Genomic DNA, 19448 nt, shown 5'->3' on the forward strand with positions numbered 1-19448 from the left:
CCGGCTGTCTGAGCTCTTGGTCACTTTGCCCTACTGTCTTCAGAAGATGTGAATCGTTGACATTTCACTGTTGTTTTCACTTCATAAGAGGGAAAACAAAACCCTTAGGGTTGATTCAGATCCACAGCTTCAATCCTTGATTTCTGTCCCAAATCCAGTTCTTATGGGGGGAGAGAATGAGGTTTTCATCTCTTTACAGTCCCAGGCCCTGATTCTGTGTACAAGATGGAGTCTCTGGCCACAATTCTCACTGGAGCCATTTTCCTGTGAATAATTCACTGTGCAAACACACACAGCAGAGAGGACTGGGCTGAGCCGCCCAGGCCAAGCTCCCACTAACCAAGCTGGACTGCACTTTCCACTGCTCGGAGACAGACAGATTGAGCCAACAGCTTGTCCAACACTGCCCTCTGCAGGTTACTAGGCTGCATTACCCCAAATGGGGTCTTCAAGGCTTTCCAAAGAGGGGGTGCAAACCAAGGATTATTTTTAGAAAATCAGTGTCCAGGTTCTCCATTTCTGCAGCCACTCTTTCCTAAACCTTGAGCACGTGTCTGTGTTCACATTCCTTCCCCTACTGTATGAAAAGAAAGCATACCTGTCACTCTTCACAAATCTTATTAAGGTGTCATTGCCCCAGTATAAAAATCTCCAAGTCCCCAAACTAGGAATTTCCTTTAATGATTTAATTCAGCTTCTTTTAATGATTAATTGGGCATTTTAAAATTTAATAGCTTTGTCTTCCCTTTCTTGAATACTGAGGGACAGAACTGTGGAAGCAAATCAAAGAGAATATTAGAAATAATAACATATTAATAGGTACACTTAAAGAATGATGTCACAATTTATTACTATTATTATTATTATTTTGAGACAGAGTCTTGCTATGTTGCCCAGGCTGGAGTGCAATGGCGCAATCTCTGCTCACTGCAACCTCTGCCTCCTGGGTTCAAGTGATTCTCCGGCCTCAGCCTCCTGGGTAGCTGGGATTACAGGTGTCTGCCACCATGCTCGGCTAATTTTTGTATTTTTAGTAGAGATGGGATTTCACCATGTTGGCTAGGCTGATCTCAAACTCCAGACCTCAGGTAATCTGCCTGCCTGAACCTCCCAGAGTGCTGGGGTTACAGGCATGAGCCACTGTGCCAGGCCTACAGTTTAATTTTTAAATTCCAACTTGACAATACATTAGAAATTGTGATCTTGAAACCATATAAACTTAATGATGAAAATTAATATAAATGTTTAAATGTAGGTATATTTTGTTTTTCAAAATTGTTCTAGAAGGTACAAGAACAATTTGTGAAGTCTGCTACACCCTTGGGCTAGCTATTGCTGGCTGATAATAGGTTGCCATCTATCCATCCATTCATCCACCCATTCCTCAAATACCCATCGAGCACCTCTTGCATGCCAGGCCTTGTTTTAGGCACTAGATATAAAAGTAGTGAGCAAAAAATGGCATGTTCCATGCCAAATTTTCAGTGATGGCTACCTCTGGGAAGTTGAGAGAGGGAAATTGATATGGATACACTTTTAATAATTAATCCATAAATGTAAGAATTCAACAATGATAAGCACTACCAAGTATTCTGTGCGGGAAACATGCGACGGGAGAAGAGGTACACACAATACTTTTAAGGGTAAACAACATTTATCCCACGTAAATAGCAATGCAGATCTAATAAGCAAATGATATATTAAGCAAATCACAATAGGAAGGGGAGAAGGAAAAAGATATACATATTGACACTCACCAGACTATTGAGGATTCATCACCAGACTGGGAAGCAACAGCCTGGGCTCCAGAGTCGGCTGCTGGTCTTTGCACAGATGATGAGAGGTCTATGAAGTTCCCACGGAGTCTGGGACCCTAGCTCTTTTGTACCGAATTGTGTGGCATGAGGCCCAGTCATGAGGATCCTTCACCACTGGGCTCAAGGAACACAAAAAGGTCAATGTGTTTTTGTGATTGTCTGTTGTTTCTAAATAACTAACATATAGGAATAGATAGGAAGAGAGATTTCCCTGCAATAGCGCTGAATGCCTCAAGGGGCTCACACAACCTATTCCACAACTTGGTGACCATTGTTTGTGTCCACATGCAATTGAGTTCGAATTCATTATTTTTTTCCTCCACACCAAGGAGGAGTATTTTGGTAATTAAAGAATGTATAATGGAGATTAACAATGTATAATGAGGATTGACCTACTTCATGGGGGAGGCATCAGGGAAGTTAGCCCTGGAGAAAAGAAATCCAAACCTAAAATAAAGTATCCAAGAATGTCTATGAAGAAACTGTGAAGACCCGGAAAATAAAAACCACTATAACATGCGAGGATCAGGGAGAAGCAGGATCAACGTTTTTAGAGTTAGTTGGGTTTTTTGTTTGTTTATTTGTTTTGTTTTGTTTGAGACAAAGTCTCACTCTGTTGCCCAGGATGGGGTGCAGTGGTGTGATCTCAGCTCACTGCAACCTGTCTCCTGGGTTCAAGTGATTCTCCTGCTTCAGCCTCCCCGGTAGCTAAGATTACAGGCCTGTCACATAGTAGGTGCTCAATAGGTATTTGAAGAACGGGTGGATGAATGGATGGATAGATGACTGGGATTACAGGCACTACCACGCCCAGCTGATTATTTTTTTTGTATTTTTAATAGAGACAGGGTTTTGCCGTGTTGGCCAGACTGGTCTTGAACTCCTGACCTCAAATGATCTGCTTGCCTCAGCCTCCCAGAGTGCTGGGATTACAGGCTTGAGCCACTGCACCCAGCCTAGAGTTAGTTGTTTTCGTAAAGGGTCTTTGCCCTTATACAACTTTGATTGTATTATAAATTAGTGGTTCTCAATCGGGAGTGATTTTTCCCCAGGGGACATTTAGCAGTTTCTGCAGACATTGTTAGTTGTTGCATCTGGGGTTATTCTAGTGGCATCTAGTGAGTAGAGGTCCAGGATGTTGCTAAACTTTCTACAGTGCTCAGGATAGCTCCCCATAACAAAGAATTATCTGGCGCTAACAGTCCATAGTGCTGAGGTTGAAAAATCCTATCATAAATGGCGGTAGGGCAGGCCTAACAAGTGTCTATAGAGGATGTGAATTCACTTATTTGCTTATTCATTTATTCATTTATGCTTTCAGCAAATACTTACTGAGTTCTCCATATGTTTGAAACACCATTCTGTGCATAGTTGAAGCCCACTAGTTACGCATTAACCAAAAATTATCACCTCAAATAGGCAACCTAGTTATGTTCCTCTGTTACCCAGCTTAAAAGTTTTACCATTAGAATGGTGACAAAGCTGGTCTTATTGTCTGCAGAAAGAAGATATTAAAATACATGGATATTATTTGCAAGGATGGCCACTAAAGTATGGTTTGTAATAGTGGAAACAATCTAAATGTCAACAGAATGATTGCCTAATTGTAACACAGTGTTACAATGGCATACTGAGCTGCCAATAAAAAAGAAAGGCAAATCTCTTTGTGGTGACGTGGAAAACAACCGTGGAGATATTCTTAACTGGATTTTGTTTTTCAGAATCACAGTTAGAATACGATTGATGCAATGTGTGTTTTTTAAAAATTGGCGTGTGTGTGTCTGTGTGTGTGTATGTGTGTGTGTGTGTGTGAGAGAGAGAGAGAGAGAGAGAGAGAGAGAGCTTGCATGTACATGCAATTGCTGGAGAAATTCTCACCCAATTCTTAATAATGGCTACTTCTAGAGAGTAAGAAACAAAAACTGTAATGTGTTCATTGGTAATAGCTCTCTATCTAATTCCACCTTTTCATACTGAAAGGTTCATCTACATTATTATCAATAGTCAAGTCACCAACTTCTAGAGATCCTTCAACTTGTAGAACAATATCCATGATTTACTGTTAAATCCATGACCCTTTAAAACTTGCCTCTAGCCAGTCTTCACAAGCTCTTCGTGGGAGCTGCTTTCCCTGCGTCAGCCACAATTCCTATGACCATCTCCCTGGAACTTAAGCCAGTGAACTCACCAGGACTGCATCACACCATATTCTATAAAAACAGGCTCACTCTGTGCCTGGAAAACAGAGCTTCTTTTTTTCTATGTGTCTTAATAGAAAAAAAGGTGAGAAGACTGTGATCATAAATAATCCCCAAATCTCCGTGGCTTAAAATAACCAAGGCTCATTTCTCACTCACCAGTGGGCATGTCTGTCCATTTGCAGATTGGTTGGGAAGCTTTGCTCTGTATCATCCTCACTCAAGGAGCTCGACTTAAGGATCTCTGCTTTCAGGAAGGAAAAAAGAAAAGAAGACATGCTTACTAATACACTGGTAATTATTTCTATTCATATTTTATTGGCCAAAGCAAGTCATATGGGTATACAACATAAAAAGAGGTACAGAATTTCAATCCTATTGTTTGCTTGGGAGGTGGAGAGTCACACTTGGAGAACATGAGTTCTATAATTGTTGGATGTAATAGTCTATACATGTCCACTAAGTCAAGTTTGCTAATTGTGTTTAAATAATGTATATTCTTTTGTTTTTTAAAATTTTTTTATTGTACTTTAGGTTCTGGAGTACATGTGCAGATCATGCAGGATTGTTGCATAGGTATATACACGGCAAGGTAGTTTGCTGCCTCCATCCCCCCGTCACCTATATCTGGTATCCCTCCCCACCCTCCCCACCCCCCACTGTCCCTCCCCAGCCCCCACCAACCAACTGAAATATGTGATGCTTCCCTCCCTGTGTCCACGTGTTCTCACTGTTCAGCACCCACCTATGAATGAGAACATGAGGTGTTTGGTTTTCTGTTCTTGTGTCAGTTTGCTGAGAATGGTGGTTTCCAGATTCATCCATGTCCCTATGAAGGACACGAACTCATCATTTTTTATTGCTGCATAGTATTCCATGGTATATATGTGCCACATTTTCTTTATCCAGTCTATCATTGATGGACATTTGGGTTGGTTCCAAGTCTTTGCTATTGTAAACAGTGCTGCAATGAACATATGTGTGCATGTGTCTTAATAGAACAATTTATAATCCTTTGGGTATATACCCAGTAATGGGATTGCTGGGTTGAATGGTATTTCTATTTCTGGGTCCTTGAGGAATCACCACACTGTCTTCCACAATGGTTGCACTAATTTACACTACCAACAGTGTAAAAGTGTTCCTATGTCTCCACATCCTCTCCAGCATCTGTTGTCTCCAGATTTTTTGATGATCACCATTCTAACTGGCATGAGATGGTATCTCAATGTGGTTTTGATTTGCATTTCTCTAATGACCAGTGATGATGAGCATATGTTTGTTGGCCTCATGTACGTCTTCTTTTGTAAAGTGTCTGTTCATATCCTTTGCCCACTTTTGAATGGGTTTGTTTGTTTTTTTCTTGTAAATCTGTTTTAGTTCTTTGTAGATGCTGGATATTAGCCCTTTGTCAGATGATGGGTAGATTGCAAAATTTTTTTCCCATTCTATTGGTCACCGGTTCACTCTAATGATTGTTTCTTTTGCTGTACAGAAGCTCTGGAGTTTAATTAGATCCCATTTGTCTATTTTGGCTTTTGTTGCCATTGCTTTTGGTGTTTTAGCCATAAAGTCCTTGCCTATACCTATGTCCTGAATGGTTTTGCCTGGGTTTTCTTCTAGGGTTTTTATGGTGTTAGGTCTTATGTTTAGATCTTTAATCCATCTGGAGTTAATTTTAGTGTAAGGTGTCAGGAAAAGGTCCAGTTTCTGCTATCTGCACATGGCTAGCCAGTTTTCCCAACACCATTTATTAAACAGGGACTCCTTTTCCCATTGCTTGTTTTTGTCAAGTTTGTCAAATATCAGATGATTGTAGATGTGTGGTGTTGCTTCTGAGGCCTCTGTTCTGTTCCATTGGTCTATGGCTCTGTTTTGGTACCAGTACCATGCTGTTTTGATTATTGTGGCCTTGTAGTATAGTTTGAAGTCAGGCAGGGTGATGCCTCCAGCTTTGTTCTTTTTGCTTAGGATTGTCCTGGCTACGCGGGCTCTCTTTTGGTTCCATATGAAGTTTGAAGTGGTTTTTTCCAGTTCTGTGAAGAAGGTCATTGGTAGCTTAATGGGGATAGTGTTGAATCTATAAATTACTTTGGGCAGTATGGCCATTTTCACGATATTGATTCTTCCCAACCATGAGCATAGAATGTTTTTCCATCTGTTTGTGTCCTCTCTTATTTCCTTGAGCAGTGGTTTGTAGTTCTCCTTGAAGAGGTTCTTTACATCCTTTGTTAGTTGTATTCCTAGGTATTTTATTCTCTTTGTAGCAGTTGTGATTTCTGCACATTGATTTTGTATCCTAAGACTTTGCTGAAGTTGCTTATCAGTTTCAGGAGATTTTGGGCTGAGATGATGGGATCTTCTAAATATACAATCATGTTGTCTGCAAATAGAGACAATTTGACTTCCTCTTTTCCTAACTGAATACCCTTTACCCTTTATTTCTTTCTCCTGCCTGATTGTTCTGGCTAGAACTTCCAATACTATATTGAATAGGAGTGGTGAGAGAGGGCATCCTTGTCTTGTGCCAGATTCCAAAGTGAATGCTTCCAGTATTTGCCCATTCAGTATGATATTGGCTGTGGGTTTGTTGTAAATAGCTTTTATTATTTTGTGATACATTCCATCGATATCTAGTTTACTGAGGGTTTTTAGCATAAAGGGCTGTTGAATTTTGTCGAAGGCCTTCTCTGCATCTATCGAGATAATCATGTGGTTTTTGTCTTTAGTTCTATTTATGTGATGGATTATGTTTATAGATTTGTGTATGTTGAACCAGCCTTGCATCCCCAGGATGAAGCCTACTTGATCGTGATGAATAAGCTTTTTGATTTGCTGTTGCATTTGGTTTGCCAGTATTTTATTGAAGATTTTTGCATCAATGTTCATCATGGATATTGGCCTAAAGTTTTCTTTTTTAGTTGAGTCTCTGCCCGGTTTTGGTATCAGGATGATGTTGGTCTCATAAAATGAGTTGGGGAGGATTCCCTCCTTTTGGATTGTTTGGAATAGTTTCAGAAGGAATGGTACCAGCTCCTCTTTGTACGTCTGGTAGAATTCGGCTGTAAACCCATCTGTACCTGGCCTTTTTTGGTTGGTAGGCTATAACTTCAGCCCTTGTTATTGGTCTATTTAGCGTTTCAATTTCTTCCTGGTTTAGTCTTGGGAGAGTGCAAGTGTCCAGGAATTTCTCCATTTCTTCCAGATTTACTGGTTTGTGTGCATAGAGTTGTCTGTAGTAATCTCTGATGGTAGTTTGTATTTCTGTGGAATCAGTGGTGATCTCCCCTTTATCGTTTTTTATTGCATCTATTTGATTCTTCTTCCTTTTCTTTTTTATTTATCTGATTAGTGGTCTATTTTGTTGATCCTTTCAAAAGACCAGCTCCTGGATTTGTTGATTTTTTTGAAGAGTTTTTTGTGTCTCTATCTCCTTCAGTTCTGCTCTGATCTTAGTTCTTTCTTGTCTTCTTCTAGCTTTTGAGTTTTTTTGATCTTGCTCCTCTAACTCTTTCAATTTTGATGATAGAGTGTTGATTTTAGATCTTTCCTTTCTCCTCATATGGGCATTTATTGCTATAAATTTCCCTATAGACGCTGCTTTAAATGTGTCCCAGAGATTCTGGTAGGTTGTGTCTTCGTTCTCATTGATGTTGAAGAACATCTTTATTTCTGCCTTCATTTCATTGTTTATCCAGTCTACATTCAGGAGCCAGTTGTTCAGTTTCCATGAAGTTGTGCGGTTTTGAAGTAGTTTCTTAATCCTGAGTTCTAATTTGATTGCACTGTGGTCTGAGAGACTGTTTGTTATGATTTCCATTCTTTTGCATTTGCTGAGGAGTGATTTACTTTCAATTATGTGGTCAATTTTAGATTAAGTGCAATGTGGTGCTGAGAAAAATGTATATTCTATGGATTTGGGGTGGAGAGTTCTGTAAATGTCTATTAAGTTTGCTTGATCCAGATCTACATTCCAGTCCTGGATTTCCTTGCTGATTTTCTTTCTCGTTGATCTAATATTGAAAGAAAGTGTTAAAGTGTCCCACTATTATTATGTGGGAGTCTAAGTCTCTTTGTAGGTCATTAAGAACTTGCTTTATGTATCTGGGTGCTCCTGTAATATATACGTACATATATATATAGAATAGTTAGCTCTTCTTGTATTGATCCTTTTATCATCATGTAATGCCGTTATTTGTCTCTTCTGATTTTTGTTGGTTTAAAGTCTGTTTTATCAGAGACTAAGATTCCCACCCCTGCTTTTTTTTTTGCTCTCCATTTGCTTGATAAATCTTCTTCCATCCCTTTATTTTGAGTCTGTGTGTGTCTTTGCATGTGAGTTGGGTCTGCTGAATACAACACACAGATGGTTCTTGGCTTTTTATCCAATTTGCCAGTCCATGTCTTTTGATTAGAGCATTTAGTCCATTTACATTTAATGTTAATATTGTTATGTGTGAATTTGATCCTGCCATTTTGTTACTGGTTGGTCGTTTTGCTGTTTGGTTGGCATAATTTCTTCACTGTGTTGTTTGGTCTTTACCATTTGGTTCTTTTTTTGCAGTGGCTGGTACTGGTTTTTCCTTTTTGTGTTTAGTGCTTCCTTCAGGAGCTCTTGTAGGGCAGGTCTGGTAGTGATAGAATCTCTCAGCAATTGCTTGCCTGTAAAGGATTTTATTTCTCCTTCACTTATGAAGGTTAGTTTGGCTGGATATGAAATTCTAGGTTGAAAGTTCTTTTCTTTAAGGATGTTGAATATTGGCCCCCATTCTCTTCTGGGTTTGTAGAGTTTCTGTCAAGAGATCCGCTGTTAGTCTGATGAGCTTCCCTTTGTGGGTGACTCAACATTTTTTTCCGGCTGCCCTTAGCATTTTTTCCTTCATTTCAGCCCTGGTGAATCTGATGATTATGTGCCTTGAGGTTTCTCTTCTAGAGGAGTATCATTGTGGTGCTCTCTGTATTTCCTGTATTTGAATGTTGGACTGTCTTGCTAGGTTGGGGAAGTTCTCTTGGATAATATCCTGAAGAGTGCTTTCCAGCTTGGATTCATTCTCCCCATCACGTTCAGGTACACCAATCAAGTGTAGATTAGGTCTTTTCACACAATCCCATATTTCTTGGAGGGTTTGTTCATTTCTTTTCACTCTTTTTTCTCTTTTCTTGCCTTCTCGTTTTATTTCATTGAGTTGATCTTCAATCTCTGATATCCTTTCTTCTGCTTGATCTATTCAGCTATTGAAACTGGCATATGCTTCACAAAGTTCCTGTGCTGTGTTTTTCAGCTCCATCAAGTCGTTTATATTCTTCTCTAAGCTGGTTATTCTAGTTAGCATTTCATCTAACCTTTTTTCAAGGTTTTTAGTTTCTTTGGATTGGGTTAGAACATGTTCCTTTAACTCAGAAAGTTTGTTATTACCCACCTTCCGAAGCCTGCTTCTGTCAATTCGTCAAATTTGTTTTCCATCCTGCTTTGTTCCCCTTGCTGGTGAGGAGTTGTGATCTCGTGGTGGGGGAGAGGCGTTCTGGTTTTTGATGGTTTCATCCTTCTTGCGCTCATTTCTTCCCATCTTGTTTTATATAGCTTTGATCTCAGGTAGCTACTTGGGGAGGCAGCCTTTCCTTTGTCTGCCTGCAGAGGCACTGCTGGGCTGCCCCGGATTCATTGGAGCTGCTGCGTATTTTTCCTGTGTCTTATATTACTCAGGAAAATTAGGCTGGCTTCTGCAACGGCGGCTGCCCTTCCCCCTGCCAACCTTGATTGTTCCTGGTTGCTCTCTAACTGATGTTCTGGGTGTGAAACTCTGGAGTGAGAGTTTTTTAGCCTGCTAAACTTTGTGGGGGGAGACCCGTCCTGCCGAATGGCCTGTTTCCCTGCTTTCAGTTCCCTGTCTTTCTCGGGGTGGGGGGGGGGCGGGTAGCTCCATTCCACTGGCTTTCTGGCTTTCTCAGCATTAGCCAGTGCTTCTGCCTAGATCTATGCTGACAGCCCCGATGCTGGCTGAAGTTGCTGTTCTGCCCTGTTCAGGCAGCTCACTGAGGCTTTTCAGCCTGGCAAAGATCTCCTGTTCTGTGGGTTGTAGAGGGCCTGGGTGGAGCACTGTATCCGAACTGAATTCCCAGAGCGGGAGATCCACTGGTCCTCTGGTCAGTTGCACACACCTCCTGGTTGGGGCAGTGCCCCGCCTTGTGTCAACTTACCATATTTGGTTTATACCCACTGTCCAACCAAGCCCACAAAATCAACCTGGTACCTCATTTGGAATTGTGGAGACCACTTGGCTTCTGCATCTCTCTTGCTGGGAGCTGCATTCTGGAGCTGCCACTTATTTGGCCATCTTGGCTTCCAGTCCATAATGTATATTCTTACTCATGTATCTGTTTACATCTTCTTGTAGTTTTGTCAATCTTAGTTTTATATATATACATATACACACACACACACATATATACATACACACACACACACACACACACACACACATATATATATATATATATATATATTTTTTTTTTGAGATGGAGTTTTGCTCTTGTCACCCAGCCTGGAGTGCAATGGCATGATCTCAGCTCACTACAACCACTGCCTCCTGGGTTCAAGCCATTCTCCTGCCTCATCCTCCTGAGTAGTGGGAATTACAGACATGTGCCAGCACACTCAGCTAATTTTTGTATTTTTATTAGAGACGGGGTTTCACCATATTGGCCAGGATGACCTTGATCTCTTGACCTCATGATCTGCCTGCCTGGGCCTCCCAAAGTGCTGAGATTACAGGTGTGACCACCGTGCCTGGTGAGTTTTATATTTTTGGAGCTCTATTGTAAGATGTGTACAAGTTTCATAATCATTTTACTTTCTCATGAATTAAAATTTTTATCATTATGATAATGCTTTTTACCTTAAAGTCTACTTTGTCTAATATTAATATAGATAACATAAATATAATTTTTGTTACTTACATTTTTCACTCTTTAATTTCAACATTATAATACAAATATTTTAGGTATGTTTCTTATAAACAGTACACAGATTTTTATCCAATTCAATCTTTGATTTTTAATTGAAGTACTTAATTTACTTACACTTAATTACTGATATTTTTAAATTTAAATGTACCATGTTATTAAGTGTTTTCAATTGTCCCACCTGCTCTCTGTTCTCTTCATCCTCACATTTTGCCTGCTTTTGGGAAATACTGTTTTTCCCTCCATTATCTTGGGAGTTGCATATTCTTTTAGTATTCTTTTAGAGGTTATCCAATAGATACAGTATGTGTCTCTGAGTTAGCAAAGGCTAATAATGTTAATTGGTACTTTCATTTTCTTCCATAATAGCACAAGGACCTTAGAACATTTCAATTCATTTACTTCCTCTCCTGATTTGTGTACAATTTTAATATATTTTAATTTTTAAAATCTTCAGCAGTGTTACATTGTTTCATACAGTATAATTCATTTAGACTTCCTCAAACGAACCTTCATGCTGGACCTCATTTCTTTCTGCATCTATATAACCTATCATCCTTAATCATCTTCCTTCTGTTTAAAGAACATCCTTTAGTATTTGATGCTGGTAAAGAATCCTGAAAATGTCTTAATTTTGCTTTTATTAATGAAGGCTATTTTCACTGGACATAGAATTCTAGAGTTTATAGTTATTTTATTTCAGCACTTGAAAGATATTTAAATTCTACTAATTTCTAGTTTTCATTGTTTCTATCAAGAAGTAAGCTAACAGTCTATTACATTTTTTCAGGTAATGACAGCTGCTTGTAACATTTTTTCTTTGTCTTTGGTTTTCATCTGTTTTATTGTGATGTACCTAGGTGTGGCTTTTAAAAATTTCTCCTGCTTGCAGCTCCCAGGTTCTGAGATTTGTGGCTTGTTGTCTTTAATCAATTTTGGCAATTTTCAACAATTTTCATTTCAATTGTTGATACTGTACCATTCTCTTTCTCTTCTCCTTAATTTTAATTCTCAATTTATCTCCATATCTCTTACTCTCTGCAGCATTGCTATCCTTTTGTCTCTCCATGTTTCATCTTGATATTTTCTTCTAACCTGCTTTCCAGTTTATCAATTTTCCCTACAGCTGTGTATAATTTTTTGTTAAACCAAGTAAAGAGCATCCACTGAGCTCTTTGCTTTTGTTAATATATTTTTTAATTCTAAATTTCTCACTGCTTATTTTTTAAATCTTTTTCACCCTTTTTTAAAGTTTTCAGTTCTCAACCAAATTTGTTATTTTTTATCTCCTTACGTGTAGCAAACATAATGACTTTAAAGTCTGTATCTGATAAATCCATTAACTAGAGTTCTGTGGGATTGTTTCTATGTCAGATGTTTCTGCTGGATCTTTCATGTTTTCTTATTTCATTAGGTGCCTGATCATTCTCTTGTGTGCTAAAATTGTATATGAAAAGCTGTTGGTTGAGTAATGTAAACTTATTGTGTTATATTCCTCCTGAGAGTACAGACATCCCTCAGTATCCACAGCAGGACTGGTTCTAGGACCCACTACAGATATCAAAATTCACGCAGATTTCATTCCCACAGTCAGCCTGTGGAGTCCAGGGATATAAAAGTCAGCCCTCCACATATAAGTGAGTTTGACATCCTGTAACTACTGTCTTTCATATTTACGTTTGGTTGCAAATGAAGAATTCACCAAAGCTTAATCCAGAGCAAGGCCCTAACTCGCTTCAATTCTATGAAGGCTGAGAAAGACGAGGAAGCTGTAAGAGAAAAATCACAGGCCAGGCCAGGCGTGGTGGCTCACGCCTGTAATCCCAACACTTTGGGAGGCTGAGGCAGGTGGATCACGAGGTCAGGAGTTCAAGACCTGCTTGGCCAAGGTGGTGAAACGTCATCTCTACTAAAAATACAAAAATTAGCCGAGCACAGTGGCAGGCACCTGTAATCCCAGCTACTTGGGAGGCAGAGACGGGAGAATCACTTGAACCCGGGAGGCGGAGGTTGAGGTGAGCCAAGATCGCACCACTGCACTCTAGCCTGGGTGACAGAGCAAGACCCTGTCTCAAAAAAAAAAAAGAAATAAAAGAAAAACTTCAGGCTAGCAAGGGTTAGTTTAAGAAGTGTAAAGAAATAAACCATTTTCATAACATAAAAGTATAAGGTGACGCAGCAAGTGCTGATGTAGAAGCTGCAGCAAGTTATCCAGAAGATCTGGCTAAGATCATGGGTGGCGGTGGTTGCACTAAACAACAGAGCTTCAATGTAGACAAAACAGCCTTCTATTGGAATAAGATGCCATCTAGGACTTTCATAGCTAGAGAGGAGTGGGTTGGCTATATTTTACTTTTAAAATCAACGTATAGGTTGGGCGCAGTGGCTCACACCTATAATCCCAGCACTTTGGGAGGCTGAGGCGGGCAGATCACCTTAGGTGAGGAGTTTAAGACCAGCCTGGCTAACATGGTGAAACCCCGTCCCTACTAAAACTACAAAAAGTAGCCGGTGTGGTGGTGGGCATCTGTAATCCCAGCTACTCAGGGGGCTGAGCCAGGAGAATCACTTGAATCTGGGAGGTGAAGATGGTAGTAAGCCAACATTGCACTCCAGCCTGGGTGACAAGAGTGAAATTCTCAAAAAAAAAAAAACCAAAAAACAAATCCATGTATAAATGAGCCATATAGTTCAAACTCATGTTGTTCAAAGGTCAACTGTATTTATATTTGCTTTTGCAAGGTACCTGGGGATGATGCAAGGATCTGACATCACCTTTATCCAATTTGAAGAATTAAGCTAATTGGATCTCAGCTGAAACTCTACAAAATCTCATCTACTTCCATCCAAGTCATCCAGTCTTTTCTCTTTTTAAAATTTTTTTGGAAATGATGTCTCACTGTTCCTCCCAGGCTGGACAACATAATCCAGTGGCACAAACATAGGTCACTGAAGCCTTGAACTCTTGGGCTCAAGGGATCTTCCCAAGTAGCTGGGACTATACGTACATGCCACTACGCTGGGCTAATTTTTTCATTCAGTCTTAAGATGAAGACTTTCAGGGTCCCTAGCCTACCATGGGGGGTTATATGTCTACCCTCTCCTTTGGTGAGCACTGGATTCCAACTTGTGTTCATGTGGCCATGCAAAGCTGCCCAGGTGCTGCTTAGTCTCTCCAGTTCCTTTTTTTTTTTTTTTTTTTTTTTTGAGAGGGAGAATCACTGCACTCTCTCATCCACGCTAGAGAGCAGTGCCATGATCTCGGCTCACTGCAACCTCCAACTCCTGGGTTCAAGAGATTCTCCTGCCTCAGCCTTGCGAGTAGCTAAGATTACAGGCACTCACCACCACACACAGTTAATTTGTTTTGTATTTTAGTAGAGATGGGGTTTCACCATGTTGGTCAGGCTGGTCTCAAACTGCTGACTTCAAATGATCCTCCTGCTTTGGTCTCCCAGAGTGCTGGGATTACAGACGTGAGCCACCACGCCTGGCCATCTCTCTAGTTTTTAGTTATACTTCCCAGAAGCAGCACATGTCCCAAGGGGAAAAGAGGCCCAGTTATTGGGCTTGTCTCCTTGAATACCCATCTTTCCCCAGATCTTCGTTGGTAATTCTTCATTGTCTTTTTAACTCTGATGCTTTCAAGCAGATTTTATTTTTTTTTTTCCCACTTTTGCAATTGTCCTCAGCAGGACAGTAGGTCTGAATTTAGTCTGTGATTGATTACTGATGGTAGGAAATAGACATGTATGCTTCATTTTGTCACAGTTTGCTTTACTGCACTTTGAAGATATTACAGTTTTTACAGATTGGAGGTTCGCAGTAACCCTGAATTGAGGAAGTCTTTAGGTGCCATTTTTCCAGCAGCATGTGCTCACTTTGTGTTTCTGCATTATGTTTTGGTAATTCTCACAATACCTCAAAGTTTTTCATTATTATTATTATATTTGTTATGGTAATCTGTGCTCAGCGATCTTTGAAATTACTCTTGTAATCATTTTGGGGTGCCATGAACTGTACTCATATAAGATGGTGAAGTTAACTGATAAATGTTGTGTGTTCTGGGATGTAACTGCTCCGCCAATCAGCCATTCCCCATCTTTCACATTCTTTTCAGGCCTCCTTATTCTTTGAGACACAACAGTATTGAAATTAGGCTAATCAATAACCCTACAGTGTCCTCTAATGGTTCAAGTGAAAGCAAGGGTGGCACATCTCACACTTTAAATCGGAAACTAGAAATGATTAAGCTCAGTGAGGAATGCGTGTCAATAGCTAAGACAGGCCAAAAAAGAGGCCTCTTGCGCCAAACAGGTAGCCAAGTTGTGAATGGCAAGTAAAAGTTCTTGAAGGAAATTAAAAGTGCCTCTCCAGTGAACACACAAATGATAAGAGAGTAAAGCAGGCTTATTGCTGATATGGAGAAAGTTCGAGTGGTCTGGATAGAAGATCAAACCAGCGACAACATTCCCTTAAGATAAAGCCTAATCCAGAGCAAGACTCTAACTCTCTTCAATTCTATGAAGGCTAAGAGAGGTAAGGAAGCTACAGAAGAAAAATTAGAAGGTAGCAGAGGTTGGTTCATGAAATTTAAGGACATAAGCCATTTCCATAACATAAATTACAAGGTGAAGCAGCAAGTTATCCAGAAGATTTAGCTAAGATCATGGATGGCGGTGGCTACATTAAACAACAGAATTTCAATGCAGACAAAACATCTACTGGAATAAGATGCCATCTAGCTAGAGAGGAGAAAGCAATTCCTGGCTTCAAAGCTTCAAAGGACAGGCTGACTGTCTTATTAGGGGCTAATGCAGCTGGTGGCTTTAAGGTGAAGCCAATTGCTCATTTTCCATTCTGAAAAATCTTAGAACCCTTATGAATTATGCTAAATCCAAACCAGGCACGGTGGCTTATGCCTATAATCCCAGCACTTTGGGAGGTCAAGGCAGGCAGATCACTTGAGCTCAGAAGTTCAAGACCGGCCTGGGCAACAGGGTAAAACCCCATCTCTAAAACAAACAAATGCAAAAATTAGCTGGGTGTGGTGAAGTGTGCCTGTAGTCCTGGCTACTCAGGAGGCTGAGGCAGGTGAATTGCTTGAGTCTGGGAGGCCGAGGTTGCAGTGAGTCAAGATCACACCATTGCACTCCAACCTGGGTGACAGGAGTGAAACCCTGTCTCAAAGAATTATGCTAAATCTATTCTGCCTGTGCTCTATAAATGAAACAAAGCCTGGATGACAGTACATCTGTTTGTGGCATGTTTACTGAATATTTTAAGCCCACTGTTGAGACTTACTCCTCCAAGGAAAAAAAGGGATTCCTTTCAAAATATTACTTCTTATTGGCAAGTGCATCTAGTCACTCAAAAGCTCTGAGAGAGATGTACAGGGAGAGTAATGTTTTCATGCTTGTTAACACAAACATCCATTCTGCAGTCCATCAAGCAAGAAGTCATTTCAACTTTCAAGTTCTATTACCTAAGAAATACTTTTTAAGGCTATAGTTGTCATAGATGTGATTTCTCCAGTGGATCTGGGCAAAATCAATTGAAAACCTTCTGGAAAGAATTTACCATTTAGATGCCATTAAGAACATTCACGATTCATGGGAGGAGGTCAGAATATCAACATTAGTAGGAGTTTGGAAGAAGTTGATTCTAACTCTCATGGATGACTTAGAGGAGTTCAAAACTTCAGTAGAGGAAGTCACTGCAGATATGATGGAAACAGAAAGAAAACTAGAATTAGAAGTGGAGCCTGAAGATGTACCTGAATTGCTGCATTCTTGTAATGGTTACTATTGAGTGTCAACTTGATTGGATTGAAGGATACAAAGTATTATTCCTGGGTGTGTCTGTGTCAGCTTCCCTACTTTTGAGGTTTTGAGACTTGGACTGTTTCCTTGCTCCTCAGCTTGCAGATGGCCTATTGTGGCACTTCACCTTGTGATCATGTGAGTCAATACTCCTTAATAAACTCCCTTTCATCTATACGTCTATCCTTTAAGTTCTGCCTCTCTAGAGAACCCTAATACAAATGTCATGATAAAACTTGAATGAAAGAGGAGCTGCTTCTTATGGATGAGCAAATAAAGTGATTTCTTGAGATGGAGTCTACTCCTGGTAAAGATGCTGTGAACATTGTTGAAATGACAACAAAGGATTTAGAATATTCTGTAAACTTAGTTAATAAAGAAGCAGCAGCATTTGAGAGGATTGGCTCCACTTTTGAAAGAAGTTCTATTGTCATTAAATGCTATCAAATATGGTACAGGGAAATATTTTGTGAAAGGAAGTGTCCATTGACATGGCAAGCTTTGTTACTGTCATATTTTAATAACTTGCCACGGCCATTTCAAATTTCAGCAACCACCAGCCTGATCAGTCAGTAACCACCGCAAGACCTTCCCCAGGAAAAAGATTACAATTCACTGAAGGCTCAGATGATCATTAGCATTTTTTTAGCAGTAAAGTATTTTTTAATTGAGGTATGTACACTTTTAGACATAACGCTGTTGTACACTCACTATAGTGTCAACATAACTTTTATATGCACTGGGAACTAAAAACTTGTATGATTCGCTTTGTTGCAATTCTTGCCTTATTGTGACAGTCTGGAACCAAACCCACAATATCTCCAAGGTTCGCCGGCAAATGGAGGCAGTGGGGAGGCATACATGCATACACATGCCTTATGTGAGTGGTGGGCACTCAGGTTAACTAGGAAGCATGAGCCTATTTTTGCCTTGTGGCAATAAAGGCCTCATATTGCCAAATTTTTCCATTTTTTTCAAAAGAAGTAGCAAAGAAAATGCAGGCCTTTAAAATGTGAAATCTCAATTTTCAATTGCTGGTTCAAAAAAAAAAATTAACTCTCAACTAGCCAAACAAGATGCATCTGGGGGCCACACCTACCTGCCCTATAGGATACTAGTTTAAAATATCTGGGCTACAGTCTATGTTGATGGGAGAACTGGGGTGAAAGTAGGTATTCCCTTGCCATTAAATTCTAGCCTCCCGGTAGTCCAGGCTGTCTTGAATAAACACCAGACCATCATACAAAACATAGTTTTAATTTTATTTATTTATTTATTCATTTTTGAGTTGAGGGTCTTGCTGTATTGCTTAGGCTGGAGGGCAGTGGCACAATCATAGTTCACTGAAGCCTCAAACTGCTGGGCTCAAGTGATCCTCTCACCTCAGCCTCCTGAGTAGGTAGGACTACAGGTGCATGCCACCACACCAGGCTAATTTGAATTCATTTTTGTAGAGATGGAGTCTTGCTATGTTGCCCAGGCTGGTCTTAAACTCCTGTCCTCAAGCAATCTTCCCACCTTGGCCTCTCAAAGTACTATTATAGGAGTGAGCCACTATGCCTGACCAAAACACAGTTTTTAAAATTTATTTGGTTTTTTCTTTTTCAAAACACAGGTTTTTAAACCAATTTATGTCTTTACTGAAATATCTTAAAAACGCCAAAAGCTGGGGTTTGGGTTTCATTCACAGCACCAACATTTGTGAAGAATCTTCTTCTCTTGTCTCTTTCTCAAGTCGTCCTCATGACATCTGTATTAGTCCGTTCTCACACTGCTGTGAAGAACTGCCTGAGACCGGGTAATTTATAAAGGAAAGAGATTTAATTGACTCACATTTCAGCAGGGGTGGGAAGGTCTCAGGAAACTTACAGTCATGGCAGAAGGGGGAAGCAAACACATCCTTCTTCACATGGCAGCAGGAGGAGAAGTGCCAAGCGAAGGGGAAACGCCTTTCACAAATCCATCAGAGCTCATGAGAACTCACTCACTATCACAAGAACAACATGGGCGTATGTGGAGGAAGAGTTAAATACTAAATTTGAACTCAGTTGAACGTGGACACAAACAATGGTCACCAAGTCTCGGAACAGGTTGTGTGAGCCCCCTGAGGCGTTCATCCAGACTGTTTCGGAGCCATCTGTTCCTGTACATTAGTTATTGAAAAACAACAGACAATCACAAAAACAAGTTGACCTTTTTGTGTTCCTTGAGCCCAGTCACCAAGGGCCCTTGTGACTGGACCTCATGCCAAACAACTCATTACAAAAAGGGCTAGGGTCCCAGACCATGCCGAAGCTCCATGAGACCTCTCCTTGTCTGTGCACAGATGAGTGTTCAACTCTGGAGCCCAGGCCATTGCTTCTGGTCTGGTGATGAACCCTCCATAGTCTGGTGCGTGTAAATATATATATATATCTTCTCCCTTCTTCCCTTCTCATTGCAATTTGCTTGTATCATTTGCTTTTTATATCTGCATTGCCATTGACATGGGATAAAGGTTGTTTACCCTTAAAGGTATTTCTCTTCCCTTCGCACATTTCCCTCACACAGAACAGGGTAACCACCCCCATGATTCAATTGCCTCCCACTGGGGTCTCTCCCACAACATGAGGGAATTATGGGAACTACAATTCAAGATGAGATTTGGG

The 19448-nt window shown here is 40.2% G+C and overlaps 1 protein-coding gene across 1 annotated transcript in view; it reads left to right on the top strand.

Moving 5' to 3' along the window:
* The window catches only part of ARHGAP26 (Rho GTPase activating protein 26), a 643473-nt gene that overhangs the window by 116496 nt on the left and 507529 nt on the right, over positions 1–19448 (top strand). The window contains exon 2 of the mRNA XM_064366439.1: positions 4201–4309. The gene's annotated coding sequence lies outside the window, so the exon portion shown is untranslated. The remainder of the gene's footprint in view (positions 1–4200; positions 4310–19448) is intronic.

This window comes from Aotus nancymaae, unplaced genomic scaffold (genome assembly GCF_030222135.1).
Source record: "Aotus nancymaae isolate 86718 unplaced genomic scaffold, 86718_ANA_hifiasm-v0.15.2.pri h1tg000064l_1, whole genome shotgun sequence".
Taxonomy (NCBI): Eukaryota; Metazoa; Chordata; class Mammalia; order Primates; family Aotidae; genus Aotus; species Aotus nancymaae.